We start from the raw sequence: 13,999 nt of genomic DNA on the forward strand, positions 1-13,999 counted from the left end.
TCCTCACAGCATCACAGTTTGCCTTGCCGTGCAGGCTGATAACATGAAGCAATCGATTCCACAAACTTCTAATCATCTTTAGACTATAACACAACTTTCTTCCCACCCTTGTGTAGTATTATATACATGGAGAAGAAATGAAATGACATGATTTAAATCTAGAAAAAACCCAACCTTTTTAATCCTGGAATTCCTCAACATCATAAATTAAAGGACCAAGCATCAACAGTCCTACCGAAGGCCTGTCTTTGGACAATAAAATGGTCAAGACACTGTAAACACCATAATTAAAAGCAAAAAGGGTCATTGGTCAGCAAGGCCCCCTCAGCATGACCTTCTGAACTTCCACACAGAGTTAAAGCAGACTTTTCCTTGAAAGGTTTCCAAAAGACCATCAGATTTGCACAATTCTAATACTAACACATTTCATCTTAATCTAGGAATATTCTACACAAAGTCACAGTACTTTACCGATGTAACCTTCTAAAATGTACAGAATACATTTAAATCCACGATTTAACCCTCTGGGGTCTGAGGGTGTTTTGGGCCCTGGAGAAGTTTTGACGTGCCTTGACATTTGTGCTTTTTTCAGTTGCTTAAAAACATATTAATGGCTAAAGTCTGATAACACTGTATTCAGAACAAACTGGGCTACAATAATATGTGAGGAACATGTATGTACATGTTTGTATTTTTGAGAAAATAACGTTTATGCGTGGTTTTTGAAAAAACTAAAATTTTAAGTCACTGAAATAAGGTCATATATCACATACTAAACATTTGTCCACAAGACTTTTGAGAATTGGATCTTGTAGCCTAGAGTTTTTGCTACAAAATTATGTGAAAACCATCCTGATCACTCATTCATACAAAACAATATAGTAATTTAACTTTTTTAAGACACTTTTAGTGTTGATGGGTAATATGCGAGGAGGCATGAACTATCACGAATATTTATGTGATTCACACCTGAGGATAAAAAGACCACTCCTCTGGGCCTATCAATGAGGAATGTGACAAAGAGAGTGAATGTGAGGAGACTTAATGATCAAAATCAAGATTTAAGTTAAAAGAAGTAATCTGACCATACATTTTCTTTACACAAAGACTTTACTTAATTTTAGACCTACACTACCCTTAAAAGAAGTCTGCTTCTGAAGACTGCATTTATTTGATCCAAAATACAGTAAAAACATTGTGTGAACTAATTTTACAATTTAAAAGAACAGTTTTCTATTTGAATATATAGTAAAATGCAATTTGTGATCAAAGCTGAATTTTCAGCATCATTACTGCAGTCTTCAGTGTCACATGATCCTTCAGAAATCATTATAATATGCTGATTTTCTAATATGGGCATATTTAAAGTGCAGTTTGCTCATTTAACCTGAACACATATTTGCAAGCACAAGCTTTGTTGATGATAACGAGGCAGCATAAACACATTAAAATATAATCTAGACATTCATATTATTTTTATATCATATTACATATCATATTTATATCATACAGCATACAATGTAAATGCCTGCTTTAGCCAAAACAGCATTTAAATGTAACTAAAAATTGCCTATTAGGACATATTTCAAATGTCAATACTTTGAATCCTGTCTGGAAACAGTCCCACTGGTAAAATATGTACGTTTATAAAATAGCATGTCAGCTAATGAAAACTAAATTACTTACTCGTCCGAAATTGTATCCTCTGCTGGATCAAATCTCTCTTCAAAATACAAACAAGTCCTGCTCTTCTTCTGAGGAAAATGTTAACTCATCCTTACATCCAGGAGTTTACAAACATGCAGAAAAGTTGAGTTGTGTTGTGTTTACACCAAATCTCACAGTCGGGGGCGTGCACCGTTTGCCTTGATCGTCTCAGCACATTAGCGTGTGAATGGCGCGCTCTGCTGGTGGGTGGGATCAAATTACAGATAATGAAGCTGAGCCAGGAAAAACGTACATCGCTTTGTTTCATACAGATTACATTGCAGGAGAATATTTGTTTTAAATTTGAGTTGTTTTATTTAAAAGTAGACATTTTAAGCTTTCTTTAGAAATATGTTTCTTGTTTGTGCAATAAGTATTTCCAGAGTTTCAGTTCATTTTTGTGATGTGTTTCTGAAATATGCTCGTGAACACAGAGACTGCTGAAAGCTCACACTTTTTATTTTCTTTATTTTACAAAAGCACAAGGTTTTGTTGTTATTGTGAGTGTACACAAATAAAAGTAGACCCTTTATAGTTTCTAATTATGTAACACTTATCTGTATGCCCGAAAATATCCAGCAGGATGCGCCAGGTAATTCTGACAATTGCTTTGAACTGTGGTAATTTGTATAACTGACAAATGAATGATTATAGCCTGATGTACCTCTATAAAATGTGTGTAATATTATATCCATGTTGTATAACCAAGGAATTAACCAGTATGATTTGTAACCACAGATTTTCATATTTTGTTACCTACGTGTATAATATTCATGAAAGAATGTCATGTTTAGTATGCAAATGCTCGCTTGGTTACATAGAGGAAGCTGATGACAACAAATATCATGTCTCTCATACCATTCTCAAGAGATAAAAGTTCATGATTAAATATGCACTATTTTTGCGGAAGATTTGTAAGAATCAACTGTTGAAAAAGACAGCCCAGTTGACCATGTGACTCTGAAAAGTCACTTCTGATTGGTGGCCAATTTCAGTTCAAATGTTTCCAAACAGGAAGCTTCTTCTTTAGCTCGTCTCTCTCTCGTCGTCTCTTTCCTTCTGCACTCTCTGCTCTGGCTCTTCCCTTGTGGTCTTCTCTGGATCTCTTCGGAACCAGATCCATGCCATGTGAGGTCCAAGGAAGCTTGGGTCTCGAAGTCCAGAGGAAGCCTCTCTTTCTCTATGGTCCATGAAGGCCTCGCTTCAAAGCCAACCTCATCATTCATACAGACAATAACTATCCAATCTTACAGAGGTCCAAAACATCAACTGAATAAACTTTCAACCAAGAGCCATGAACCAAGCAACACAAAGAACGCAAGGAAACACCACGACATACAAGTTTATCTCCAATATTGTGCTCAAGGTGCTGGTGTATTCGATGTAGACTCAATTAAGGTTAAATGGTTCTTAAGGCATTGTCAACAGACTCCATAAAGTTAATTTCCACTGTATTGATCATTCTGTTACTCTTCTCACCAACCTGTCTCATGTATATATGTGTTAGATTAGATTTATGTTTAGAATAGCAATAAAGTTTGTCTGTACTCAAAGATGATTTGACTGTGGTATATTTTGATAAATAATCTCATCCCTGTTTCTAAAAGATTTTGCTTCAAAGCTGTACCTAAATACATGTGATATTATTTTCAATAAGCCATGAGAATAATATTACTCCAATAAGTGAATTAATCATAATTAGCTAATTCCTTACAGTAGAAACTGTGAGCGGATACAACGAGACATTGTATTACGATTTTAATGGTGGAGACTTTTATTCAGACAAATAATCTAGTTATTTGTAATTTATCAAATTTTTAATGGTTGTCGAACGTGACTGATTCCATTATAAATTGCCTTACATAGTAATGTAGTATCAGGACAGTTTAATTTAGATCATAGCTCACATATTTCGAGACCCTAAATTCCCTTACATATAATGGTGTGAGAATGAGGGCACATCAACGGTTCCCTTCTAAATTTAGCAGACCAAATACCCTTAATGGTGTGAGAATGCGGGCATGTTAACGGTTCCTGTCTAAACGCATCAGTACCAAATATCCTACACTTGATAAACACTTTATACAGGTAAACCATTCATTATTTTTAGTCTTCTCTACTTTTGCTTGAATTATTGGATTACAAACCCTAAACAAGTTCTACCATAGAACTTAATTGCTGCATGACTTTAAAAGCATTCAACAATCTGTCAATCTTAAATCAACCTAAGTTTAAAAATAATGGGTTTAAAATAATGCTGGATGATTCAGATTTACACTTTGCTTCATATTCACAATATTTCAGTTTTACTGTAGAATTATAACAGGTCATCAATAACAACCATGGCACGTCTTTCAAGCCATGTTTCTAAGCATCCATGGCCCCTCCACCTCCTCTTCCTCTCCAAGCTACCATAAAAAATCTCCACTCATGACAGATCTCTCAAAAATCCCTTCTCCCTTCATGCAGCAAGCCCACTATCCATCCTACAAAATTAGCTGACAAGGGCCGTTTACCTCATTCTCCATCGACAATCATTCCAAATGCTTCTGCTTTTCCAACACAACCCATTCCACATTCTGCCATCCTTCCCCCTACTTCTTCCAATCCATGGGCCACTGGAGCAGATTTCCATGTGAGGATGCCTCCGCCCGGTGAACTCCGCCCCCGGACTCATTCCCCTCCTCACTTTACCCCCCTCCTTCCTACCATCCTATTCTCCCCTACCCTGAAACCATTCCTTGTGCGAGGCTGCCTCAGCAAGTGAATCTATTCCAGAATCCTTTTTCAGCCAGCCCAGAATTTCCATCAAACTACAACCTGTCATTTTCAGATTTTTCTAACAAATTTATCTGAACACATTTTTTAAATTGTTTATTTAAATAAACACATTTTCTGCAAAAACTCCTCAATAAACCATCTCCAGATCTCACTTCTCATCAAAGGTATCCACAAATCCCAACCCTCTGGTAAAATAGACCAGACCAAAAGGGGGCATCTCATTTTAATTTTCAACCTGCCCACTCCCATCCAGCCTTTCAGTCACTAGCACTTTACCTCCATTACAGAGGTTCACAATCCAAAAAACCTTTCAATCCACTTTTTGTAGATGAAAAAACCAAGCAGTTACAATTCCGGTTCCTAACACACCTCAAATCCATTCTGATTAAATCCGGCATCTCAGAAAAACTATATTCAAGCCTTTCCTACTGCATTGGTGCCACAACCACTGTAGCCCAAAAAGGCCAGCCTGACATCAAATATGATTACTGGGACTTTGGTCATCCGACACTTACCTTAGCTACATCCGTACCAACTGTCTTCACATCAAAAACGCACAACAAGCTCACTTCTCCTTAAAGGTATCCACAAATTCTAACCCACCAGAACCGACACCAGGCTCCCCCTCACCAGCGATCTGCTATTCAGATGCTTAAATACTAACTCCCCTTACCATCGACCTGCTAATCAGATGCTTAAATAGTCTCCAACAGGGCTTCTTTCCCCAAACTCTGCAAAAACACTAGACACAATGTTCATCCTCACATTCTTCGGCTTCCTTCGCTGTTCAGAACTCACTATCACAGCTAAATTTGACCCAAGAATCCACCCCACCATTTTGGACCTCCATATCATAGACAACGAGACAATCAGATACTTTATCAACAAAGCAAAGCAGATCAGACCAAAAAAGCCAACTCCCATCTAGCCCTTCCAATCGCTAGCACAATATCTCCATTACAGAAATCTCTAACCAGAACCCCTCTCGATCCACTTTTGTAGATGACAAAACAATGCTGTTTCCCGATTTTGCTTACAAAAACACATAAAATCCATCCTGATAAAATCTGGCATCCGTGATACTAAAGCCATTATTTCCGCATTGGTGCCACAACCACAGCAGCCCAAATGGACTGTCCGAGCAACAAATACGTCAACTAGGCCGTTGGTCATTTGATGCTTACTTCAACTACATCTGTATTAACATCTCCATATCAGAAAGGCACAATAAGCCCTCATCAGCTAACCACAAGGCTTATCCCTGTCAACCAGGCTGGCCCCACTGCTTGGATGTGGGGGTCTCTCTGGCCAGTGCTAGGGTCCTCCCATCTCACACTGCTGGATGGGCCCGCCACTACGCTCAAGGACCCTCCTGTTTGAATCGCAGCAGGTTGTTATCCCGTTCAAAAGCATGTGAGCTAACTCATGTTTATTTGTATAGTGGGCTCCTCATTCGAAGTGCAAGGAGGACCCCCCGTTTGAATGCTGTGAGGGCCCCTCCATTGTGTCTGAAGGGGGAGCCAGGTTGGTATCAAGTGGCTAGGATTCACGCCTCTTCTCTGGGCGATCCTTCCAGGGAAGGCCCCTGTGACATGGCATTGCAGACCCCTCCAACACAATCTAATCTTGGGCTCACCCGTACAGTCAGCAGCGGGAGCTACTGCCCGAATGCAATGTGAGCTATTCACATTTATTTGTATCGTGGGCTCTCCCGTTTGTGGCTGGTTTGACTCCCCCATCGACTGCTATGAGCACCCTTCCCATTCGAACACTGGTTGGGCTTGCTTGCTCGAATGGCCGCCGAGTCTCCCATGGGGCTCCCAACATTCACCACACAAGCCCATCCATCAAACCAAGCCAGGAAGGAGACTTAAGGTTGGCCTGGGTGGTCAGGATTCATGCCCTGTCCAAGACAACCCTGCATTTTTATGGGGATGCTGCCACATTAAGGCATTACGATCCTACCTGTGCTCAACAGCTTTCCACAAGCTCTTTTCTCTGTGGCCGATACAACTACAATCCCTTTAGTGTATCAACTTGCATGCCTTCTCCAATGTCTCCCTATCCTACAGCTCCCAGTTTCCTATCCCCTGACACGGACCCAAGCATGAGGCTGCCTCAGCTAGCGGCCCATTTAGATTCTATATTCTTTGGCACACCTGCCCATTACTCACAGGATGGGCAAGCGACAAAACATACTTAATAATATTAGTATTGTGTCGCCATGAGTGATGGGGTACCTTCAATCTAAGCCAGCACTAAATTGGTCTCATCCACAGTAGTCCCAGCAGGGTGACCACTGTTGCAGAGGTCATGAGGCCCAGGGCTCATTGAAAAAGTATCAGTGTAAAAGTTTATCCTAGCTTGAAAATATTCAAACAACAATTTGACAGCAGGATATTGACATGCTTTTTGACCTGTCGACTTTCAGTCCTAAATGCTCCAAATGTGCAAGTAACATGTCTCTGTGTTTGCAAGCTTGTTCCTCTGATTGTGCTAAGAGTATCCGGTTATCAAGGTAATGCGATATGCCTGTCAGCCTTAGCCACATCGTGAATGTGTGAGGAGCCAGGGATAAGCCAAAACGCAGGACTTTGAAATAATATGCAGTCCCCTCGAAGGTGACTCTCAAGAAAGGCCTGTGATGAGGGGCTATGTATACTTGAAAGTAAGCGTCTTACATGTTGATCGATACAAACCAGTACATTGGACGAATGTGAGACAGAATTTGCTCTGCATGAGCATTTTGAATGGAAATTTCACGAATGATCAGTTCAAGGATCTCAGATCCAAAATTGAATGTAATCCTCCGTCCTTTTTGCGACTAGAAAATAGTAGCTGAAGAAACTACTGTGGGCATTGTCTGCTTATACTATCTCTATTGCATCTTATGCAAAGAGATTTAATGTCTCTGAGTGGGGAATCAAAGCATCCCACACAGTTATGGTGGAGGAAATAACGGCGTTGAAGTGAGGCAGCTGCCTCGCGAACTGTAACACGTAACCTTGTTCTATCGTAGTCAGCATCCAACAGTAAATGCCCATAAGATGGCGCCACGCATCTGCAAAATGAGCTAGATGACACAGGAACCTCTCTGTGTCTGGCTGTGTGCCGCTCGTGCTGATCCATGATTTGGAAAAGCTCTTTATTTAAGTGATTGCATCGAGGCTTGCATTCTTCATTGGTTTGTGACACACTCTTGGAATGAAGCCATCAACATTGGAAACATAAAATCTATTTTCGTGTTGGTCCCGAGAATGACTGAAGCTCTGCGGGGACTCGGCTGGACAACCTGGGTCCTTTTGGCTGCCGGAATGAACACATCCTTGGGCTCTGGTCCCCGCTTCATGCCAGTGATGTCAGGAATGCTGCTCCTGTTCGGCAGGAGGCCTCCCGCCTATACGAGGGTGCCTTGGGACCGCTCTCTTGCCTTCAGGCCAGGGGCATAGGGACCTCACTTGAGGCTCCGTCTCCGTTTTTCACGGTGGTGGTGCAGCAGGCTCACAGAGTTTGTGGGGGGTTGACCCAAGGAGGAGCGTGAGCGAGTGGGAGACGCTACAGAGCCCCCTGCCCCCTGAGGAGGCGCTTATAGGCCTGTGACTGCTTCTGCGCCCCATGAAACCTTCCAGTGAAAGTGCTAATGACATCAACGAACAGGCCCTGTTGAGACACCGGGGCATCTAACAGCACAGCTTTGTCCCTGTCACACATCTCTGATAAATTAAGCCAGAGATGGCATTTGATGGACAACAGGCTACCCATGAATATTATTAGACAATTGCTTGGGCGATAATCTTGGTTGCCCAGAGAGCCATGTCAGTAGCACTCGGATCTGTCCACTTGTGTCCATTTCCCTCATCAGATTAGCCAGGTAGGCTTGTAGCACCATCATGATATGCAAAGCTGAGCCAGCCTGGCCTGCCGACCTATAGGCCTTTTCTAATAGAATGTATGCCGTCCTACAGCGCCTGGACGGGTGAGCAGGCCGGGTTTTCCATGCCAGCGTCGAGGAGGGGCACAGGTGTTTCAACCAGGGGAATCAACATATATCCCCATTCCTCCACTGCAGTCCAGTTTTGTGAAGGATGTGGCTCTCGAGATGAGCATTTGTGCTGAGTATTGCAAACGCCATGTCTTCATTAGCTCTTCATGCAGCTCAGGGAAGAATGGCACCGGGAGTTAGATATAACCAATCATCTAGCCAAGAGCGCTCAGGCGCACTATGATACTCAATCCAGTTTGAGGTTCTCGACCGCCAGAGCAAGCACCTGATACTCTTCGGTTTCAAAAACTGTAGTGTGGTCTTCCTCTTCTTGGAGAGAAGTCCCGGTGATCTCATCCAATGTCCAGGGCTCACCCCAGTAATGGGATGCAGGTCATCACGGGGCATACTCCATGGGAAAAAACGCTTGCAGATGTGACGAGGAGACACTTGAGGCTTGTGCTGCCATAATCTCCTCCTCAAACTCATCTAACTCATCCTGCCCTTGCACTTCTCCCTCGTGTGGTCCCTCAGGAGCTACTGAAGGAGCATGGTGGTAGAGAAAGAGGGAGAGCCGAGAGCACAATCTGACCCACAGAGCTTGACCAAGCAGAGGACACAGTGCTCGTGCCCATTGGATAAGTTGATATAATGTTCACACGGTGAAAAACATATACGAAACTCCATCTTTATACAGACATTAAGTAAACAGCTCTTTTAGATTGTGCACAGTATAAACTCTTATCCACCCGCGATGAGAGGTGCAGGCTTGACAACGATTCTAATAGAGGAAAATCTAATTATCTGCACCCTGAAGGAGAAAATTCTGACAAGATAGCACCGTTATATATGCCCGCTACAAGCGCAAGAGAGGCTGACCACAAAGCGTTTCAGAGATTGGTTACGACTGCGGGTATAACCCTATAGTGGTGACGCTGTTTCCTGTTCCTGTTGCTGCTAGCACTTGTGTTTGTAGCCTGCTAGCCTGTTTAGCATTGCTTATCTTTCTATTTTCAGCGTTTAGTCTTTAATCTCTCCCATTTTTTGGGGATTTTCAACTCCATGCATTTTACTGTGAACACCTGCCTTTCTACTTTTATTGGGATTAACCTGTGTGCTTTAGCAAAGACATTTTTATACATGTTATTGCATCAATCTCAAACCATTGGTGATCAGAACACAAAACAACAATTACGTGACAAATTCACATCGATCTCAATCCCCTGCTGATCAAAAAACACCATCACAACATCAACAAACAAATGCGGAAAGTGATGGTATCACCTCATGTTAGCGCTACTTGCACCACATGCCACATGTAGCTTCTTCCATCACCAGTGAGGGATTTACAAGTTATAAATGTAAAGAATTTGTCAAGCTGACGGAGAAGTTAACTGAGTTAGAGATACGCATCCAAACGCTAGTGGAGGTCAGTGAGAAAGAGAACCTTGTAGACACCGTCTCGGATGAGGGTAGTACAGCAAGCAAAACACACACTTTCGTTCCGGATGTAGAGCCCCCGCAGCAGGGCGTTTGGGTGACATCTCGGCAGCATACTCGTAGGGCAAAGCGACACCACTCTCCCGTTCCTGTTAGGATTTCCAATCTATTCTCCCCACTCAGTGTTGCACCCATTGAGAAGCATGTTGAAAGCGCTCTTGTTATTGGTGACTATTGTAAGGAATGTGGAATAAGAGCCTCCAGACACTTATATTGTTAAATGCATTTATGGTGCCAGAGTGTCTGACATCAGATAAAATTTACAAGTGCTGGCTAATGCTAAACATAGATTTTCGAAGATTGTTATTCATGTCGGCACTAACGATGTCCGGCTTCAACAGTCGGAGATCACTAAAAATAATGTTAAAGAGGTGTGTGAACTTGCAAAAATGATGTCAGACACTGTAATATGCTCTGCCACCCTCCCTGCTCATCGTGGTGATGAGGTTTATAGTAGATTAGTGTCACTGTATCGATGGATGTCTATGTGGTGTCTGGAGAATAGAATAGGATTCATAGAAAATTGGAAGAGTTTTTATGGAAGACCTGACCTGCTAAAGAGAGACGGACTCCACCCCTCAAGGGAAGGTGCCTCTCTCCTCTCTAGTAATATGGCTCACAGTCTTAATAGTGATAGTATTTGACTAACTGGGGCCCAGGTCAGGAAGCAGACAAATTGGCTAATCCGAATATTCTACTAGCTTCCTAGCGGGTTGTTTCTGTTTTTGTGGTCTGCACCGCGATATCGAGGGAAGCCCGGTTGACATGATGAGTATCATTAAATCATACTTTTTCATAATTGGGTAGCTGTAAAATAATAAAGGCAGTTCCTCTGGACTGTGCAATACAAAGTGGCATCTTTGTCTGAATACCAGAGGGAGGCGTTTATGTGAAGGTGTGTAGATCTGTGTAAGAAGCTAACCGTTCTTAGTCCTTTTGATCCATTAGGAAGTTTTAGCCAGATTATAGGGCCAAACATCAAACACTTTACACCAAACAATGTTCTTTAGCGGCCTGCCAACACATACAAGCCAAGTGGAGAGTAAAGTCATTATTTTTTGTTTTCTAGCACTGATACAGTTCTTCACCAAACTCTTTCTTCAACACATATCACAGGTCAAACCTCACTTAGCCTAATTATCCCTCTTTATCTTCTGCTGAACATGTGCTAAATCCGGTTTTACCTGCCAGTACCTCCACAGGTGACTGGGTTAACCTGATAACTTGAAAATTGGCTTGACCTGAACATATAGAATATAGAAGATGGAGCTAAGATCAAGGTCACTTAAGCAAACCACTCTGTTGTGTCTTGGTTTTCTGTTATGCAGTGGGCTCCAAAAATCTGAGACTACATATCTGGGAGTTTTTTTTTTTTTAAATATGGAAATACATTTTTATAGTTCACTAATCAACTGTTAGCAAGTTTGAGAAATGAACAATGCTGTTAACTTCTTTGTACAAATGGTCAGATTGTATTGCTTCCACTTAAGTACTATGGAATTTTTTTGTGTTTTTTGTAACGTTCTCAAAAACCTATGCTGAAGAACATGGATCATCAGGAATCCATGCCAGCTTAAGTGCATGCTGTCATTTAAGTAAATTAAGGACATCCCAAATTCTTAAAAAAAAAATTTACTCAGATTGTAAATTTGATAATAAAATTGATTTGTGATGAAAAGTAGGCATTTTCGCTATTCAGTTCTCAGACTTTTTGACCCCACTGTAAATGTTTGGGAATACATTTAAATGGATAGTTCAACCCAAAATTAAAATTCTTTCATCATTCACTCACACTCATGTCATCCCAGATGTTTATGACTTTCTGTCTTCTGCAAATTGAGATTTTCAGAAGAATATTTCAGTTCTGTAAGTTCAGAACTTTGGAGCTCTAAAAAGCACAAAGGCAGCATAAAAGTAATTTCTTCAGCAGAAGAAAGTCATACACATGTGGGATGGCATGAGGGTGAGTAAATTATGAGAAAAAGAGAGAACTATTCCTTTAATGGTTGATCAACTTACTGTATACATTCCCCACATATTTGGATTTGGAGGACACTTTTATCCTAAGCGACTTAGCATTTTTAGCTGTTTTCCCTGGGAATCGAACCCATGATCTTGCCATTGCTGATGCCATGTTATTCCAGTTAAACTACAGGATCTATGATCTAAAGACCTGACCTGGCAAAGCATTGAGGTCAATTAAGGAAATGGGTGATCTGCATCTGTGCAGAGGATGGAGATATAGATGACTGAACCAGGACAAGGTAGTCTTTCACTCTCTTTGCTACATAGCTTTTGCTTATGATTTTCATTGCTCTTCATCTTGTAGTATACATTATGTCTTTAGCATGTTATGATAATATAATATGCCAACAATTCTTACATTTTATCAAGTTTCTCAAAATCTCGTCTGAAAACACTTATAGTAGTATTTAGCTGAGCTTGTATTTTGCAAGCATTACTCGGATTTTACAAATATGAATAAACCAGTTCTTTAAATCTCAGCTTACCTTTCTTTAAATAATTTAATGGACTTGGCCACAGCAGTCCCAGACTTTAAATATTCCTGAGCTACTTGGTCTTGACTGTTCATTTTGGAAAGTGACTTTCTTAACAAAAGCTTAGTTTTCAGCTTTTACATTCCGAAATGACAAATTTGTCTTTATGTTACCTTAATTTAGCAGTAATGGATTTTCCTTCTTTAACAATAATTTGTGAAAGACCATGCAGTTTTGTAACTACAGGTCGATAGTGGATGTATGACATTATTTCTTCTGCTGAACACAAATGAAGACTTTTGGAAAAATATCTTGGCTCTGTTGGTCCATTCAATACAAGTGAGTTTTTTTTGTTTTTTTGTGTGTTTTCTTTTTTAATCAGATTTTATGCATTTTGACTTTGAAATTATATTTACTCATTATTAATACACTTTATCCATTGATAAAGCTGACAGTAGATTCAGGGCCAGATCATGATCCCACACGGCCCCTGGGCACATGTCTTTGGAGCCTCCTGCCATTGAGTTTAATTTTAGCGTATGCCCTAGGTTGTTTTTGGAACAATGGGAAGTTACAACTTCTGTTAATTAGTAAACTGGGCCAATTCTAATGATTTAAAAATGTAAGAATATCCACCAATATCCGTCCAACCTATCAACCCAATCTCACTCCAAAGGCATGAAATACTGACACTAATGCAAGAACCTAACCCGTCAATATGTAGACACCAAAACAGCCTTTGCCTTCTGTTTCCTGGATCAAATATCTAAATAATAGTGTAATGTAAATCCAATTATTTTGACAAAATTTGTCTGTTACATGTTTTATATGGTTGATAATTGATTAGTTTTAGGAAAGAGGTTGGGTTAAGGGATCCAAAATATCGATATGATTATGTAATTTAAATACACTAATATATTCACAGTATAAGTACTATAAAAGACATCACAGTTAAACATATCCGAAGTTTGACAGTGATGCCTCCCTTTTGAGACTGCCCTGGGCTTAATATATGTCAGTTGTATTTCAATGTCATGCAGGATCACAGAATAAAACAGTGATGACAATTAACACCCTTATTATTATAATCAGCAATATGCATTCACATGTGGCTTTACTTGAATGTTTCAGCGTGAACACCTTGACACTGGGATATTAGAATTATGTACTAGTGACATCATTGCATGAGGATGTGAAAAATAACTTCTAAATCATTTTTTTTTTTTTACAGGTTTGCGGAAATGAATTGGACTTACAAGTTAGCACAGCAATAAATATCAAGTACTTCACGCATCCATTCTCATCCAAATCTCAAGCTCCATTCTTCACTGTAATGGTAACCCCAAAAACTCCAATATAACAGAAGCTCCTGAATACCAAAATAACAGAACATTAAACATTAGTACCTTCCTTCCTATTCTCATCTTGCTCAAACATGCATAACACTTATATAACGCTTAATTTCAACCTTATTTCTTCCTATCTTCATCAATGCTACATTAACGCCACAAAAAGTACTAACGTAGTCCCA

Source organism: Xyrauchen texanus, chromosome 4, assembly GCF_025860055.1.
Source record: "Xyrauchen texanus isolate HMW12.3.18 chromosome 4, RBS_HiC_50CHRs, whole genome shotgun sequence".
Taxonomy (NCBI): domain Eukaryota; kingdom Metazoa; phylum Chordata; class Actinopteri; order Cypriniformes; family Catostomidae; genus Xyrauchen; species Xyrauchen texanus.